Consider the following 15,260-nt stretch of genomic DNA (forward strand, 5'->3'; position numbering starts at 1 on the left):
GAAAGAAAGAAAGAAAGAAAGAAAGAAAGAAAGAAAGAAAGAAAGACATGTCTAATTAGACCTTTCCCCTAGATAGTTCTTGAAGGTCATGGGATTCAAAACATGTGTCTTTTACATACCCACTCACACACTTGGCAAATGGAATTGTCCACAGACTTTTTCCAGACCTTAATAAAACAAAACAAAACCATACTCCTCCCATAAAATACTGCCATTGTGTCAGACCTTTGGGACTGGTAGAGCCAACATGATAGCACGTTGTTCTAACGATCTCAATCATCTTTGGGTCCATATCTCACAAACTTTGGGTCAGTATCTCACATTTGTGGACTCAAACAAACATGAGATATTGACCCATTAGTTCCACGAAATCAACATGCCCAAATCCGTGCCTCATTGAACTACATATAATAATCCAGATGGAGAAATGAGATAAAGTCCAAGAACAGGGAGGCATTGTGTGACTGGTCAAAGCATAAGTACCTATACCTCATCTTTATCAAAAAGCACTCTCAATGAGTTTGGCAATGTTTAGCTGTCTACTCTACACTCAGAGTGGCAGAGATATGGCATGACTGGCTGACCAAATATTTAGTCTATTCCTCAGTGGCAATGTATCCAGTTAATTTTTAAGTTTTGTGGCTGACAAGCAGGGTGCTTAGATGGAACGGAGATGTCCATGCCTTCCAAATGAAATGAAATATTCTTCCCACTGTCTATTTATTATCTCTATGGGATAACCTCTCTGAGAGATGCAAACAAAACAACTCCAAACCTTGCCACCTCCACTCCCTCCAGCCTCTTCACTCACATGCAGCATCCAACTCACCCTCTCCCAAAGCAAATCCCACCTTTTGGAGTTTTAAGAGGGCTTTAAAGGGGCAAAGGATCTTTAACTCATTCATTCCACCAACATGCTTTGTTTATTTATTGTTTTATTTTTTGTAGAGATGAAGTCTCACTATGTTGCCCAGGCTAGCGTCAAACTCCTCGGCTTCGCCTCCCCATGCCTTGGTCTCCCAAAGTGTGGGATTACAGGCATGAGCCACCACACCCAGCCCCAACATGTTTTTAATATCTACTATGTGCTAGGCACAGCAGTGAAGATGATAAACACATCCTGTCATGTAATTTCCACCATATCCCTATAAGGCAGGTAGATTGTCCCCATTTCAGAGAAGGAAACTGAAGCTTGAAGGTTAACCACAGATGACGGCAGAGCAAGGACGCAGTCTCAAACTGTCTGACTTCAGAGCCCAACTTGGGACTTGCTGCATGAACCAAAAACCCATCTTTGACTTTAGGATACTGACTCTGGACTGCCAGGAGGCAGCAGAGTGCATTTTTGGTTGCAAATGCGAAAGAGCCTAGAACGCTCCGCTGTGCACAAACACAGTTCAGGTCTTCATTTACCACTTTCTGACCATGGGATATCAGGCAAGTTAATCTCTCAGAGCCTCGTTTTCTTACATAGGAATAATACAGTGTAGTGCCAACCTCATTGGGATATTATGACGATTATCTGAGATGATGATACAAAGTGACTTAAACAGTGCTGGCATGATGAACACCTAACAAATTTTAGACTGGGATGTTTTTAAGCAAGCAGGCTGTTGAAATTTCACGTGAAGAAATTCTAACAGAAGGGCCTGCCCAGGACTGTGGTGCTAAAAGGAGACTGACACAGACTCGTTTTGAAAGTCAGAACAGAGTCTAAGCTGAGTCCTGAAGGACAAGAGAGAGTCAGATACACAAAGTGGTGGGAAAAAGGGTATTCCAAGCAGGAGAAGATCTTCAGCATTTGGGTTTAAATGTAGCAGTGGACCCAAATTCACTTAATACTTAGAGGAATTTATTCCCTTGTGGAGCATTCCAGAGATCCCAGGTAGAACCCCAGCCCCTCAAATCTGAAGGTGAAAATTCCATCTTGTGAGAGCATCACCCCTCAGCTAAGGTTCAGACAGTACCTAGGAAGAGGGCCCCTTTGCCCTGTGGTTAGACTTTGGCATTTTGGTGCTATGAAAACTGCTAAGAGTAGGATTTGATTGGGGGAAAACGGGAGACATCTGAGGAGGGAAGGTGGATCATGCCCAGCTGGGGACATACTCTGAGGACCACACCTGAGGAAATGGTCCCATTGAGCAGCATCAAGATCTTTACTTAGGACTTGTCTCCTTCCCTTTGTGTGTGGAACCCGCCTCACCCTCACCCTTCACCCATTCCACGGACAGGGCTTTCAGAGCAGGAAGAGTTTAAAGCAGCACCCCTACCTGTGTCTTGATGAGATGCAGAACTGACTCAAATCATGGCTCAGTGACCTCCAGTCTGTCTTCAAAAGTCAGGGGGGTCCATCCACACCAGGCCTGCCTTCCCTGGCAGCAGCAATCCAGGGGGTTGGATCAGGGTCAAGGCGGCTTCAAATAAATGAACATTCATTCTTCAGCGTGCTGCGTCACAGCAACCTGCTTCACTCACCCACATGATCTGCCCCTGAATTAGGCATATTCCCCCCAGAGACTGTGCTGGACCCCATCTCTCAAGTCCTCATAACCCCCTAGAAAGTCGCAGCTGAATACTTAGGGATCAGCTGATCCAGGACAGTCAGGTCTTAGGAGTGTAGTAAGCCTGGCCTGGGCCCTAGGGAGTCTCACTCAATAGTTTGGAGGTGGGTTCTGGGTGTCTGTGCTTTTAACAATATCCCTAAGTGATTCTGATTCACATAAAGTGTGAGGCTCCAATCCACCTTTCTCATATGGTATGGCAGAGCCAACACTCAGTCCTGACATCCAGCAGGAGTGTGGCCACACTGGTTGGTAGAATGTCAAAAGAAGTTTGTACTAATAGGTGAACAGTGGATGCTCTGAGCTCCCCAAGGCCTCCTCACACCCACAACCTGGTCCTTCCCTCAGGTGCTCCCCATCACTCTAACATCCAGCACCTAAAAGCTCAGGCCAGGTGCAGCTAAGACTTCCAGCAATAAAGCCCTTCTCCATTCCAATTGGCCGGTGCCTATGCCATCCTGGTTGCTAAATATCTTAACTGTTACCCTGGAGTAGAGCATAGGACCCAGAGAGGTCACTCAGAAGCCAAGAGCTCTGTTAACAAGCCCAGCACTCCTCCCAGCCCACTCCTGACCACTGTTCAGCCCTTGACAATCACCTTCACCTGGTCCTTGGCCTAGGGAAGGCGCTGCATGGGAGGGAGGGCAGCTCCATGCTCGCTGGTCTGCCTTTCTCAGCTAACACCTTCAAAGGCCTCAGCAATGCCTGTGAGCTTCCCAGCTCCTCTGTCATTGGTTTGGCAGGTACAGAAATTATCTGTTTCCATGAGAGGAGCAAGCATCCATCCTCATCCTCTCACCCACATCTGACCACACAGGCAGCCACATAGCTTCTGGACTCCCTTCCTGGGAAGTGAACAGCTGTGGCAGGCAGAACGGCAAAGTCCTATCAAGTCTCTCCAGCTGGGACCAAGTGCTTAGCAAGCTGGCACGGGGTAATGCCGGGCCAGCAGCTGCCGCCTCTGATGCTTCTCTTGTTTATATCTTGAGAGAAAAGACCCCGATTCTCTCTTTGGCTAAGAGAAGATAGTACTAGTACTTCCAGCAGCCTCTCAGATGACCATGAAAGACAGTTACTTAGGTAATGTGTTTGGCAGGCAGGACCAAACCAGAGGCGTTAACTCCAAAGATCCTTGCAACAAATCGATGTCATGGAGAATAAATAATACAAGGACATTTTATTTGAAATAGATCAATGTTAAATGATCAAGCAGACTGTTTTCCAGGCCTAGATTATGTTCTAGACCAAATCAGGAACAGTGTTCCCAGGAGGCCCTCTGCCCACTGATCTACACTTTGACAAACAGAAGGCAGCGAAGTGGGATCTAAGGTGTGCCATCAAGTCAAAGATGGTGGGGGATGATGGGGGGCATGGAGGAGGTTACAGATGCACCCATCCATCCATCTATTCACTCAACAGCAGTGATCCATCACCCACTCTGGACCAGGCTCTGTGAGAAGCAATGGAGATACAGTGGTTGACAGGAGAGATGAAAATAGATACAGCCCTCATAGAGTGTTGTTTGTTCCTTATTAATTTTTTCTGGATTTGGGGCCTCCTTTCTGCTTTTCTCCCCTTTTTATTATTAAATGCTTCACAGATATGAAATTATACAGGATCATAAAAATAACCATATACCTGCCACCCAGCTTTTTTAAAAACAGTAATTTTCAATATCACTGAGGTCCACTGTGTGCCTCTCCCAATCCCATTCCTTTCTTCCCCTCCCCACAACTTCCCTCACAACCACTACCCTACATCCTGCACTTATCTTTCCCATGTAATCCTCCCACACATGTACCATGTGGAATTTTTAGTGCAACCCATAGAGATATTTGGTAAACACTACTCAAAGCAAATATTGCAACCTAAGGCCATAGATACTCTGCCTGAAGATTTGAGCTCCCATCTGGCTTCTGCGCCTCAGATTCTAAGGCTTTGATTCATTGCTGGGAACTGATGTTGATGCACCAATATGTCTGGTTTTGAGAATCCTGGTTTGGAGGAATTTTGACAAGAATTTTTCCAACTACACCTGTTTTGGGAGACCTTGTTGCTTCCAAATGGGGAAATACAGGCTGTGGCCATGCCCAAATTGCTTTTAAGTGATTTGGGGGCTTTTAAAATAACTCTCCTCTGGGCCTTGCCCGGGACCTCAAGGTAGCCAACCATAGAAACCAAAAGCAGCTTCTCAGAATCTGAAACTGAAATGAGATCTTGCTGCTGCTGCTGCTGCTGCTGCTGCTGCTGCTGCTGCTGCTGTTAATCTTTTAATAAATTATCATAAGAACCTTGTGAGTATGCAGGGAAATGCTTGTTTATTTTTTGTTTGTTTTTTGAGACAAGGTCTCATTCCCCTCACCCAGTCTGGAGTGCAGTAGCACAATCTCGGCTCACTGCACCCTCAACAGCCCCAGCTTAAGATTCTCCCACCTCACCCCCACAAGTAGCTGGGACTATAGGCATGTGCCACCACACCCGGCTAATTTTTGTATTTTTGTAGAGGTAGGCTTTTGCTATGTTACCCAGACTGGTCTCAGACTCCTGGGCTCAAGCGATCTGCCTGCCTCACCCTCCCAAAGTGCTGAGATTACAGGTGTGAGCCACCACACCTGGCCCGGGAATGCTATTTTTGTCTCCAGACTACAGATCAGAAAACTGAGACTCAGAATGTTTCAATTCCTAGCTTAAGATCACAAAACTAGTTTGAGGTGTAATGGAAACTGAAAAAAAATAATAATAATAACAACTCTGACTCCTCATCCAGCAATAATTGCCATCATGTATCAAGCACCTACTATATGCCAAGCACTTTACATGCTGCATACATTGTGTCATTTAATTTTACCCAACCCTATGACAGAAGTACTGCTATTTTCTCATTTTAAAGATTAGAATTGAGGCTCGGAGGTCAAATGACCTGTCCAAGGCAACAAGGACTGGAACCCAGGACTCTAAGCCAAAACCTTAATCCCTCTTCTTCAATGGCAACTATCAACATGGTTGAGATTGGAGGGCACGGACAAAGAGAGATGTGCTGCTGAGCTAGCTAGGATGGGGATGGAGATGGAGGAGGGTTTATCACAGAGGGTCAAGCCCTCCCAGAAAAAAACCATGAGGTTAGGTTTTGCTCTCCAACAAGTAGGGGTGGTAAGTAAGATAACTGAGAGTTTTATGCACAAAGAAATCCAAAAAGCAAATCTACCGCTGCTCCAAGAGTTACCAGACACAGCCAAACCACTTGAAAAAGAACTGAAGCTTGCAATGTGGTTCCGGGTCACTGACATCAAAACACAGTGATCATTTTGCATTCCCCAGTTGGCTCTGTCTTCGTGAGATTATTTTTGGTTTTGCCTGTCCTCACTCTAAATGATACAGAGCACAGTTCCACAAGAAGAGGGATACGATATCCAAAATGACCCCCACTTCCATCTCCTCTGCAGGAACAAAAGGGCTCAGAGAGCTGACATCTTCTTCCAGTGTTCCTTGCTGGTGTTTATCCAAAGTTTAAATGCAATTTCCTTTGGGGGTAGATACACACCCACATATGCAAGCTAATTAGGCAAATGGGGTCACTGCTGGATGGACAAGAGCTGCAGCCTGATAAGGACTAAAAAAATGCCAGCCAAGACCTAGGGAGAAAGGCAAAAGACATCTGCAGAGGCTGTTTTGTGCACTGTGTGCATTTTGTGTTAATGCTCTTGCAATTAGTGCTAGCGTGACCGACTGACTTGATGAGAGCCATTTTTGATGTCGGGGTTTGACTGCTGTAGGTCACACATGTCCTGGAGGCTAGCACCATCCTAATGACCTTCCCATAAGAATCACAACTCCCTGACCATCCAAGAGGATTGTGAAGGCTATTTGCATTCAGGAGACCCTCACAAATAAGTAGAAAGGAAGCTTGAGTCACAATGTACGGAGGCAGCTAAAACAGGCCTGGAGGTCCAAAAAGGAATTCAAATAAATAGTGCCTTCAAAAGGTGGTACCCAGATTCCTGCTAGCCCCATCACCACCTTCTCTCCAATTCTGTAAGAGATGTCTTATGTCTCTGTCAAGGAGAGGGTAGAGGATGCCATTGCACAAAGAGGACATGTCAGTCACAGCTAGAGAGAGATAGCACTAGCTTCCATGACAAGGAATGAAACATCAGTCAGAAGGGGTGATACTGTTTTGAAGGGAAGGCTAATTTTAGATATCAGAACCACATTTCTAAATATTCTGTTCTGCACATGCTATTTATAAGCTGAATTCTTTTTTAAGCTTAAGTTGTTTTTAGATGTTGGCAAGTTTTGGAGCTTAGGACTTCTTTGTTATGGGGGCCTCCAACAGAGAACTAAAAGCATCAGTCAAGGACCGGCTATGTTCCCAGTCCACTAGAATGTCACAAGATCTGGAGAAGTAATTAATATAATAGCTGGGATGATGAGATTTGGAAATGGATCACCTGGGGCTTTCTCACAGCTTTGTTACTGGCTGTGTTTCCTTTGGCAAATAACTAAAGAAACTTGGAAAAGTGACACGTCCCTAGACCTCAGTTTTCTCATTTGTAAAATGAGGATCAGACCATGCACCTCCTAGTAGAGTTCTCAGCAGGATTAAACAAGTTCAGGCATGTCCAGCTCTGAGTACGGTATTGGGTACATAGAAGTGCTCAATAAATGGTAGCTATTACCATTTATGTAGATGTAGAGGCACAATTCAAAACAAAGAGTACAACGGCAAGCTAGGCTCTATCAGAAGTGAGAGGGGAGAACATTGAGAGTGTTTTAGTTGTCAAGAGAGCTTCGTGAAGAAGAAAGATTTTGAAAAATGAGCAGCACAGAGAAATGTGACATGAAGAGGGGAGTGCCTGGACTCTGGAGTCATACATCCCTGGGTTCAAATCCTGACCCCACGTGTCAGCTGTCTGACCTTGGACCAAGTTAACAAACCTCTCCGAGCCTTTCTTTACTTATCAGAAAAGTGGGAGCAATAATCAGCACTTCACACTGTGAATGGGAAAATCGAGTGAGGCGAGGCCAGATGTTGGTATGCAGAAGGGGACCCAGAAGTGGTAGCTGTTGGAGACATTTGCAGGATGACATAGGCTTGAAAGCAGGATGAACAGGAAAAATGCTAAATATAAGAATGGAATCTCAGGCCAGGCACGGTGGCTCACGCCTGTAATTCCAGCGCTTTGGGAGGCTGAGGTGGGCAGATCACAAGGTCGGGAGTTTGAGACCAGCCTGGCCAATATGGTGAAACCCCATCTCTACTAAAAATACAAAATTAGCCAGGCGTGGTGGCGGGCGCCTGTAGTCCCAGCTACTTGGGAGGCTGAGGCAGGAGAATGTCATGAACCTGGGAGGCAGAGGTTGCAGTGAGCCGAGATTGTACCATTGCACTTCAGCCTGGCGACAGAGCGAGACTCCGTCTCAAAAAAAAAAAAAAAAAAAAAAAAAACAAAAAAGAACAGAATCTCTTACTAGCTGCCATTCATTAGTTGTGGGCTAAATGCCAGGTACCTTGTGAATCCCTTAGAGGGTTTGTTACTACAGGGTTGCTAAGAGCACAGTGGAGTCAGATGACCTGAATCCAAATACAGGCCCCATGTTTCCTTGCTGTGTCACTATGGCCAAGGCATTTAACTTTTCCAACCTGTAGTTCCCTCCCTTGTAAAATGCAGGTATTAATTGTGCAAAAGCACAATTAATGGTTTGGTGGGGATTAAGTGAGCTAATGTAAATAGTCATTAGCACAATGCCCAGCACAAGAAAATACTGTAATGCTCACTGCCATTATCGTTATTTACATTCATTTTCTCACTTAATCTTCACAAGGCCCCCACGAGTTGTGTTATTCTCCCCTACGTATAGATCAAACAGCTGAAGCTCGGAGGATACATCACTTGTCCAGGGCAACTAGTAGTAAAGGTGGGGCCAGCTCTGAAGGATAAGAAATCTCAGTTTCTTTGTTCTCTGACCTTTCAGATAAGCTGGTCAGTGGTGCCAGGGCTGGGGCAATATGACAATGATTTTAAAATGTATTTTATGCCGTAATCCTCGCCAATCTTTTCTCATCTGGTGGTCCCCACCACCTCACCGCCTCATCTGCTGAAGGTTGCAGATTTAGGGCTGTGTGTACCCCCAGATACAGCCAGCAAGCACATTGGTGTTGCCCCTCTGGGCACTTGCTGCTTTCCAAGGTTGACACGGTTTATGAAATGTCCATTCTAATTTGCAAATAGGTCTGACACGGACATGCTTCCAGCTGGCTGGTGATTTCGATAACAACCCCTCCTCCTTGGTGCCAATTAACAGAAATTAAATGTCCCTGGCACACTTTGTAGTTCAGAAAATGCATGTACTGATTAAACCCCCGCTAGGCGTCCATTATGACCTATGGGCTCCAGGCAAGTGCTGCTCTCACTCCATCTCCATTTAAAGTCGCAGAATGTTTTCTTCCTGGGCAAAAATCAATGTCACTTCATTCATTCCTTCATTTTTCATTCAACAATGTCAACTGAGCATCCACTATGGGCTGTGTGCCAGGTGTTGTTACATACAGTTGGGATACAGCAGTGAACAGCACAGATAAGGTTCCTACCTGCAGGAAGGGAGTAAATGGTAAACAAGCAGGAGAATTTCTACATGTCAGATGTTATGAAAGAAACAAAGTGATGGGACAGAGAATGGCTGAGGGGCCAAAGCTATATTACGTAGGGTGACCAGGGAAGGTTCTCCAAAGGGATGACATTCGAGTTGAGACCTGAAGACTAAGAAGGAACCAGACACGCAGCATAGTGGGAAGAGCAGGAACAAGCTCAACCTGTCCAGGAAACTCTCCATGGGGTAGGTTCCATTAACATTCTTCTTTTTTTTTTGAGACGGAGTCTCGCTCTGTCACCCAGGCTGGAGTGCAGTGACGTGCTCTAGGCTCACTGCAAGCTCCGCCTCCCAGGTTCACACCATTCTCCTGCCTCATCCTCATGAGTAGCTGGGACTATAGGCACCCGCCACCACACCTGGCTAATTTTTTGTGTTTTTAGTAGAGACAGGGTTTCACCGCCACTAGCAGTCTTTCATTTACCAAACATTTTTGATCATACAATGAACAATTGGAGAGTAAGTGAATTCCCTTTTATCCTGACAAGAAGGCCTGTCATAGGAAGGATGAACATAGGGAAGATGCTACTGGAGTTATTACAAATGGAGAGGCAAATTACCGCCCTTTTCTCCACCCTGTTCCCAATCTCTAAAACGAGGGACTTGGCTTAGGCACTAGCATTCAGGACTGTGAGATCTTAAGAACTCACCTTTTAGAGCAATTGGCCCTCACAGCTCTTTAAAGCAGTAACTATGCAGCAAACAAAAAGCAAACTGACATCTTAAAAAAAAAAAAAAAAAAAAGCAGCCAAAATGGTTGTTTGGAATTGTATACATGAGACATAAAAGATCATTTCCTTTGTCATCATTAGGGTATAGTTATTGAATTTCTGCACCCATTTACTCATTCAGAAAATACTTATTACTAGTTGTGAGTCTCTTCTCTTCCTCCCTTTAGCCCTCTGCCCTCTCTCTCTCTCTCTCTGTTTCTCTCTGCCCCTCACTCCCCTAACCTTTTTCTGGCACAGTATTTCAGAGCCCAGGATATAGATTTGGAACACCTGAGATGTACCTAAAGTGTGACTTGCTGTGTGACTTTAGGCAAGTCACTTCACCTATCTGAGTCTCAGTTTTCTCATCTATATAAAGGGAATAATAATAGAAGACATCTCACAACACCATACAAAATAAACACTAAGGTATTATTATCTTTGTTACTGTCCATTATTATCCTTTGATAGATAAGAATGTAAAATTTATAGAACTCAACTTAGTAAACTGGGACAGGTTTTTAGGACAGAAGAAATTCTAGTAACAAGTGTGACAGCCACTGTTTAATGACCTGTATCTACCTGTAGGATTTTCTGTTCTTTGAGATAATTACGAAGCAGGATCACAAGAAATATCCTTCAGGAGGTATTTTAATCCATAATAATAATTTTGAGCCAACAATTATAGAGTCCCTGCTATGTGTCAGACACTGTTCTATGTGCTTTACTGATATCAAACATCGACTTATTTAAAACTCCCACAAACAGACAAAATAAATACTCTTACTACTCCCATGTTACTGGTAGAAACTAAGGCCTAGAGATATTAAGAAAATTCCATAGGGTCACAAGGCTGGGAACTGTGGGGTTTGGAAATAAACCCAGGCAATCTGGCTCCAGTCTGTGGCTGCTAACTGCTTTCCACCTCAGTTAAGGTTGAGCGACAGGCCAGACACAGTGGTTCATGCCTATAATACTAGCACTTTGGGAGGCCAAGGCAGGTGGATCACCTGAAGTCAGGAGTTTGAGACCAGCCTGGCCAACATGGCGAAACCCCATCTCTACTAAAAATACAAAAGTTAGCTGGGCGTGGTGGCGGGCACCTGTAATCCCAGCTACCCAGGAGGCAGAGGTTGCAGTCAACCAAGATCGCGCCACTGTACTCCAGCCTGGGGGACAAGGGTGAAATTCCATCTAAAAAAAAGATTGGATGAAAAAGCTATCTCCAGACATCAGGGGGGTTTGGTGATGTTTTGTTTTGTTTTTTACTTCAAATAGACTTGTCTTCTGAGTACTCAGTAAACAAAGAATTATTACCTGCCTAATCCCAAACCCCCTGGCCTGTAGACACAGTACTAATAAGGGCTGCTACTTCCTACTGCACAATGCCAGCCTAGGAAAAGTCACACCTCCTACCATTGATGGGATTTTTGGGGTGCCTATTAAAATGTCAGTTGATCTTGGAGTTGAAGTTCTTTCCACACCATTTAGCACAACCTGGAAGGTCAGATTAATGTGGCAGCCAGCTTTCCCTTGGCAGTAGCTTCCTTATTACTTCCCTGCCCCTGCACTTGTGCTCAGAAATGTTACATCGCAATAAATGTAGTTAAAAAGAGCAAACAAACCACTGCTACTGGCTTGGAATGCAGAAGCTGTAATCTGGGAGGGACATTTTCACAGCTGCCGACACCAAGACTGATAATACAGACCAAAGCGGCCATCTCCGAGCCCACTGTGATATTAACAGGTTGAACCTTCTCCATAGGTGGACACCCAGTATCAGCACTGGCACCAACCTAGGCACAGGGAGGAGAGGCAGGATATGTCTAAGGCAGACTGCCTTCCTTTTGAGGGCTAAAATTGGTGAATAACCAAATGAAACCCCCGCCCATGTTCAGTGGTGTGTAGTGAAGACAACATAACTCCAAATCCTGTGTAATTTATTGACATGGTGAGACACAGAATGCATCCTCGTAATCACAGAATGCCTGTTTCTCCCGCTGAATGCAAAGCAGCCACCTGGAGCCTCTGACAGCTCTTACTTGCTGTTGTGCTGAGCGGAGCACATTAGCTAATGAGGAAGTGCTGCATTGCTTTTGCAGGTACTGGGAGCTCAGAGCAACTCAGTTTTGAGCCCAAATGTAGTTGCCTGCTTGAAAGCTGGGGCTTCTCTGGTACATTGGGTCTCTGGAGCCGCAGATCTTAGTTCTGCCTTCATAAGTTGGGAGTTTAGGTAAGACTCCCCAAATTGATGTGATAAGACTTCCACAAATGGCTTGTAAGATCTGACTGTTCCACACCACCCCCACAAAGAATCAGGCTGTGATCATTATTAAAGTTTCCCCAAAGAGAAAACTAGCCTGTTACATCAGCATGAGTCCCTGGACAGAAAAGAAATCAGGGTCTAGATGAAAGAAAATTGGACAGGAGATAGAAAATTATCAAACCAATTTCCCATCATCCTTTTAGCTTTCTCCTTTCCTCCTCCAGCATGGTTAGTTTGGACTTTATTTGTACTCAGAAGGGCCAAGAGTCATGCAAGAAAGTCATAAAGAGCGACCTCCTGTTATGTGCAATCAAACCACCTCCCCTCACCTCACAAGGCACTGCCAGACAGGTTTGGCTGCACTTTCCTCTGGAGCATCCTTAGCCCAGGAAGAGAAAGGAGGTGAGAGATTGGCCAGGGAGGGGAGGATATTGATTCCATGTGTGGCATCCTTAGCCCAGGAAGAGAAAGGAGGTGAGAGATTGGCCAGGGAGGGGAGGATATTGATTCCATGTGTGAGGATCATAGGAATGCAGGCTGAGTTTGGTCATCAAAATACAATATTTGAGACCTCAGAGAAATTCTAGGGGCTCATGGATTTTAACTTTTTATTGTTGAAATAAATTCAGACTGTTATGTTTGCTAAAATAGTGCAAAGAATTCCTGTAAACTCTCCCACTAGGTTCCCCAAAAGTTAACATTTTACCAGGTTCATTTTTATTTTTTCTGAACCATTTGAGAGTAAGTTAGAGACTAAATGCCCACTTATCCCTAAACATTTCAGGGTATATTTTTTAAAAATAAGGATATGCTCTTACATAACCCTAACAAAATCAGGAGAATCAGGAAATCAATGTTGATACAGTACTATTAACTAGTCTACAGGTCTATTCACTTGCCCTACTATTTTTTTAATTGTGCTATTTTCCCTTATAGAAAAATTATTTCACAAGTCTTTTCTAGGATCCCTTTCAAGACCACATCTTGCATGTAGTTGTCATACCTCTTTAGTTTCCTTTAATGTGGAACATTTCCTCAAGATTCATTTTCTTACATGGTCTTGGAGTTTTGAATAGTATAAGCCATTTGTTTTATGGAATGTCTCTCAATATGTGTTTGCCTGTTATTTCTTCTTCATCAGATTCAGGGTTTAGAGCAGGAGAAGGGGGCTTGGCAGTAACGGATGATAACCCATAGAATGAAATAGGAATCCCTGAGCCTATACTGATATAAATAAATAAATAAATAAATAAATACATAAATACATAAATAAATAAATGTGGGAGAAGGAAAAGCTCTCTCTTATGGTCAAGTGCCAACCTCTAAGTGTAAAAGGAATTATGGAATTAAAAAAAAAACATTTGGCAACCACTCAGTAATAATTGGTTCAGGCAATAACCATGAATGAATATGAAAACTAGTGGATGAAAACTTGAAAAGTCTCAGAATATCTGTTTGCAAGATACTTATTAGTCACAGAAGAAGAAAAAAATCACAGCTTTACAGTAGACAATCACCTTAACCAAAACACCAAAGTTAGCATCACCAGCAATGGGGAAACAGATACTGTGTGCCTCCTGATATGATGCACTCAGAAGAACACAGCATCTCTTCTGTGAGAAGATGACTTTCTGCCCAAAAGGTGTAAGAATTCTGAAGAATTATAGTTCTTCCCAACGGCATTCGCACACAACAGATTCTGAAATCCTTTTTACTTTACAGAGCCTGCTTTGGTCATCTTCCCAGGACGAGTTCCTGACAACTGGGATGCAGAAGGCAGCAAACGATCTGCCGGGATGGAAACTGCTCAATAGAGAGTTTGTGGACTGCATGATATTCCTTAAACATCAGGGATGGTACAGGGATACCAACAGTCTGGCCTCCAAGACAGCAGAGTAATAGCAGGAAGAGCAAATCTGTCTTCACCCACAGTATTAATGGGTAGTGGGCCAGAATGGAGAAAAGCAAGTGAGTCATGTGTTGCTACAGGTTACACCAGACTCCCATCCCTCTGTTACTCACTGCTGTTGTCAAAGCCAAACTTTATCTTGCTAATTTCTCGCAGCTTGGCACCTAGCAAATGACAAGACAGGACATCCAATGCCTTCCAGCTCTGTGGTCTGGCCTGTCTCTCCAGATCAAATTTAGAGTGATGCAGCAGATGACATAATATTCTCTTTGGTGTTCAATCCGAAGAGGCCAATGCCTCAGCACAATGTCCCCTAGCCATCACCCCAGCCCGACTCCCCACCAAGCATCCTGCATTCCTCTGCCACATCTTCATTCTTTTCCATTCTGTCTTTTCCCCCGATACCTTCTGACCCCGGGGATTTCTAATAGAACATAGTGATCAAGGAAATAAAGACTTGGTACATAAAGAGTCTCAGACAAGAAAAAAATTCATGATATTATATGAAAGATACCAAACTGTAATGCTTACAAAGAGGCTATTTCAAGTAGAAAGATATAAATATCACTTATAACCATGCATCCTTTATGTCCATAAATAAGTCATCATAAAGAACAAGCCATTAGAAGACATTCTACTCCTCGATTTTTTTTTAAATAAAAAGGCTATAATCTAAAATACAATTTTAAAATTACCTGTGCTAACCTGCAAGAGACATTGCTCACATAAATGAAATTCATAAATACCTTGATGTTATTTGAACCATGTATTTTCATCTTCTCCTCCTCTCTTAAGACATCAATAAGAATTTGATTTTTAAAAGCACATGCTGCTCTGATTATCAAAGAGAATAACACAAGTGCAGCATCACTGGGATATGTTGGTTGTTTTAAAGTTCAGATCCTAATTTTATACTGAAGCATCTTCAGTTTTGCATCCAGCCCTGCTTGTAAACAGGAACCAGCATCAGCCAAACCAGGATCAGAGTAAGGATTGCATCTGCAGGTTACAGAAATGTTTTCTTCTATGTGAAACTGTCACATGCAGGGGTTAAACTGGCAGCCATCTTTTAATGCGATGAATAATTTGGACTTCTTAGCCACACCCTTCTCTCGGTTAACCACAGGAGGAAGTGATAATACACCAACAGAAGCCCCAGAGTTTTG

The sequence above is a fragment of the Rhinopithecus bieti genome, unplaced genomic scaffold, assembly GCF_001698545.2.
Source record: "Rhinopithecus bieti isolate Rb0 unplaced genomic scaffold, ASM169854v2 scaffold_757, whole genome shotgun sequence".
Classification (NCBI taxonomy): Eukaryota; Metazoa; Chordata; class Mammalia; order Primates; family Cercopithecidae; genus Rhinopithecus; species Rhinopithecus bieti.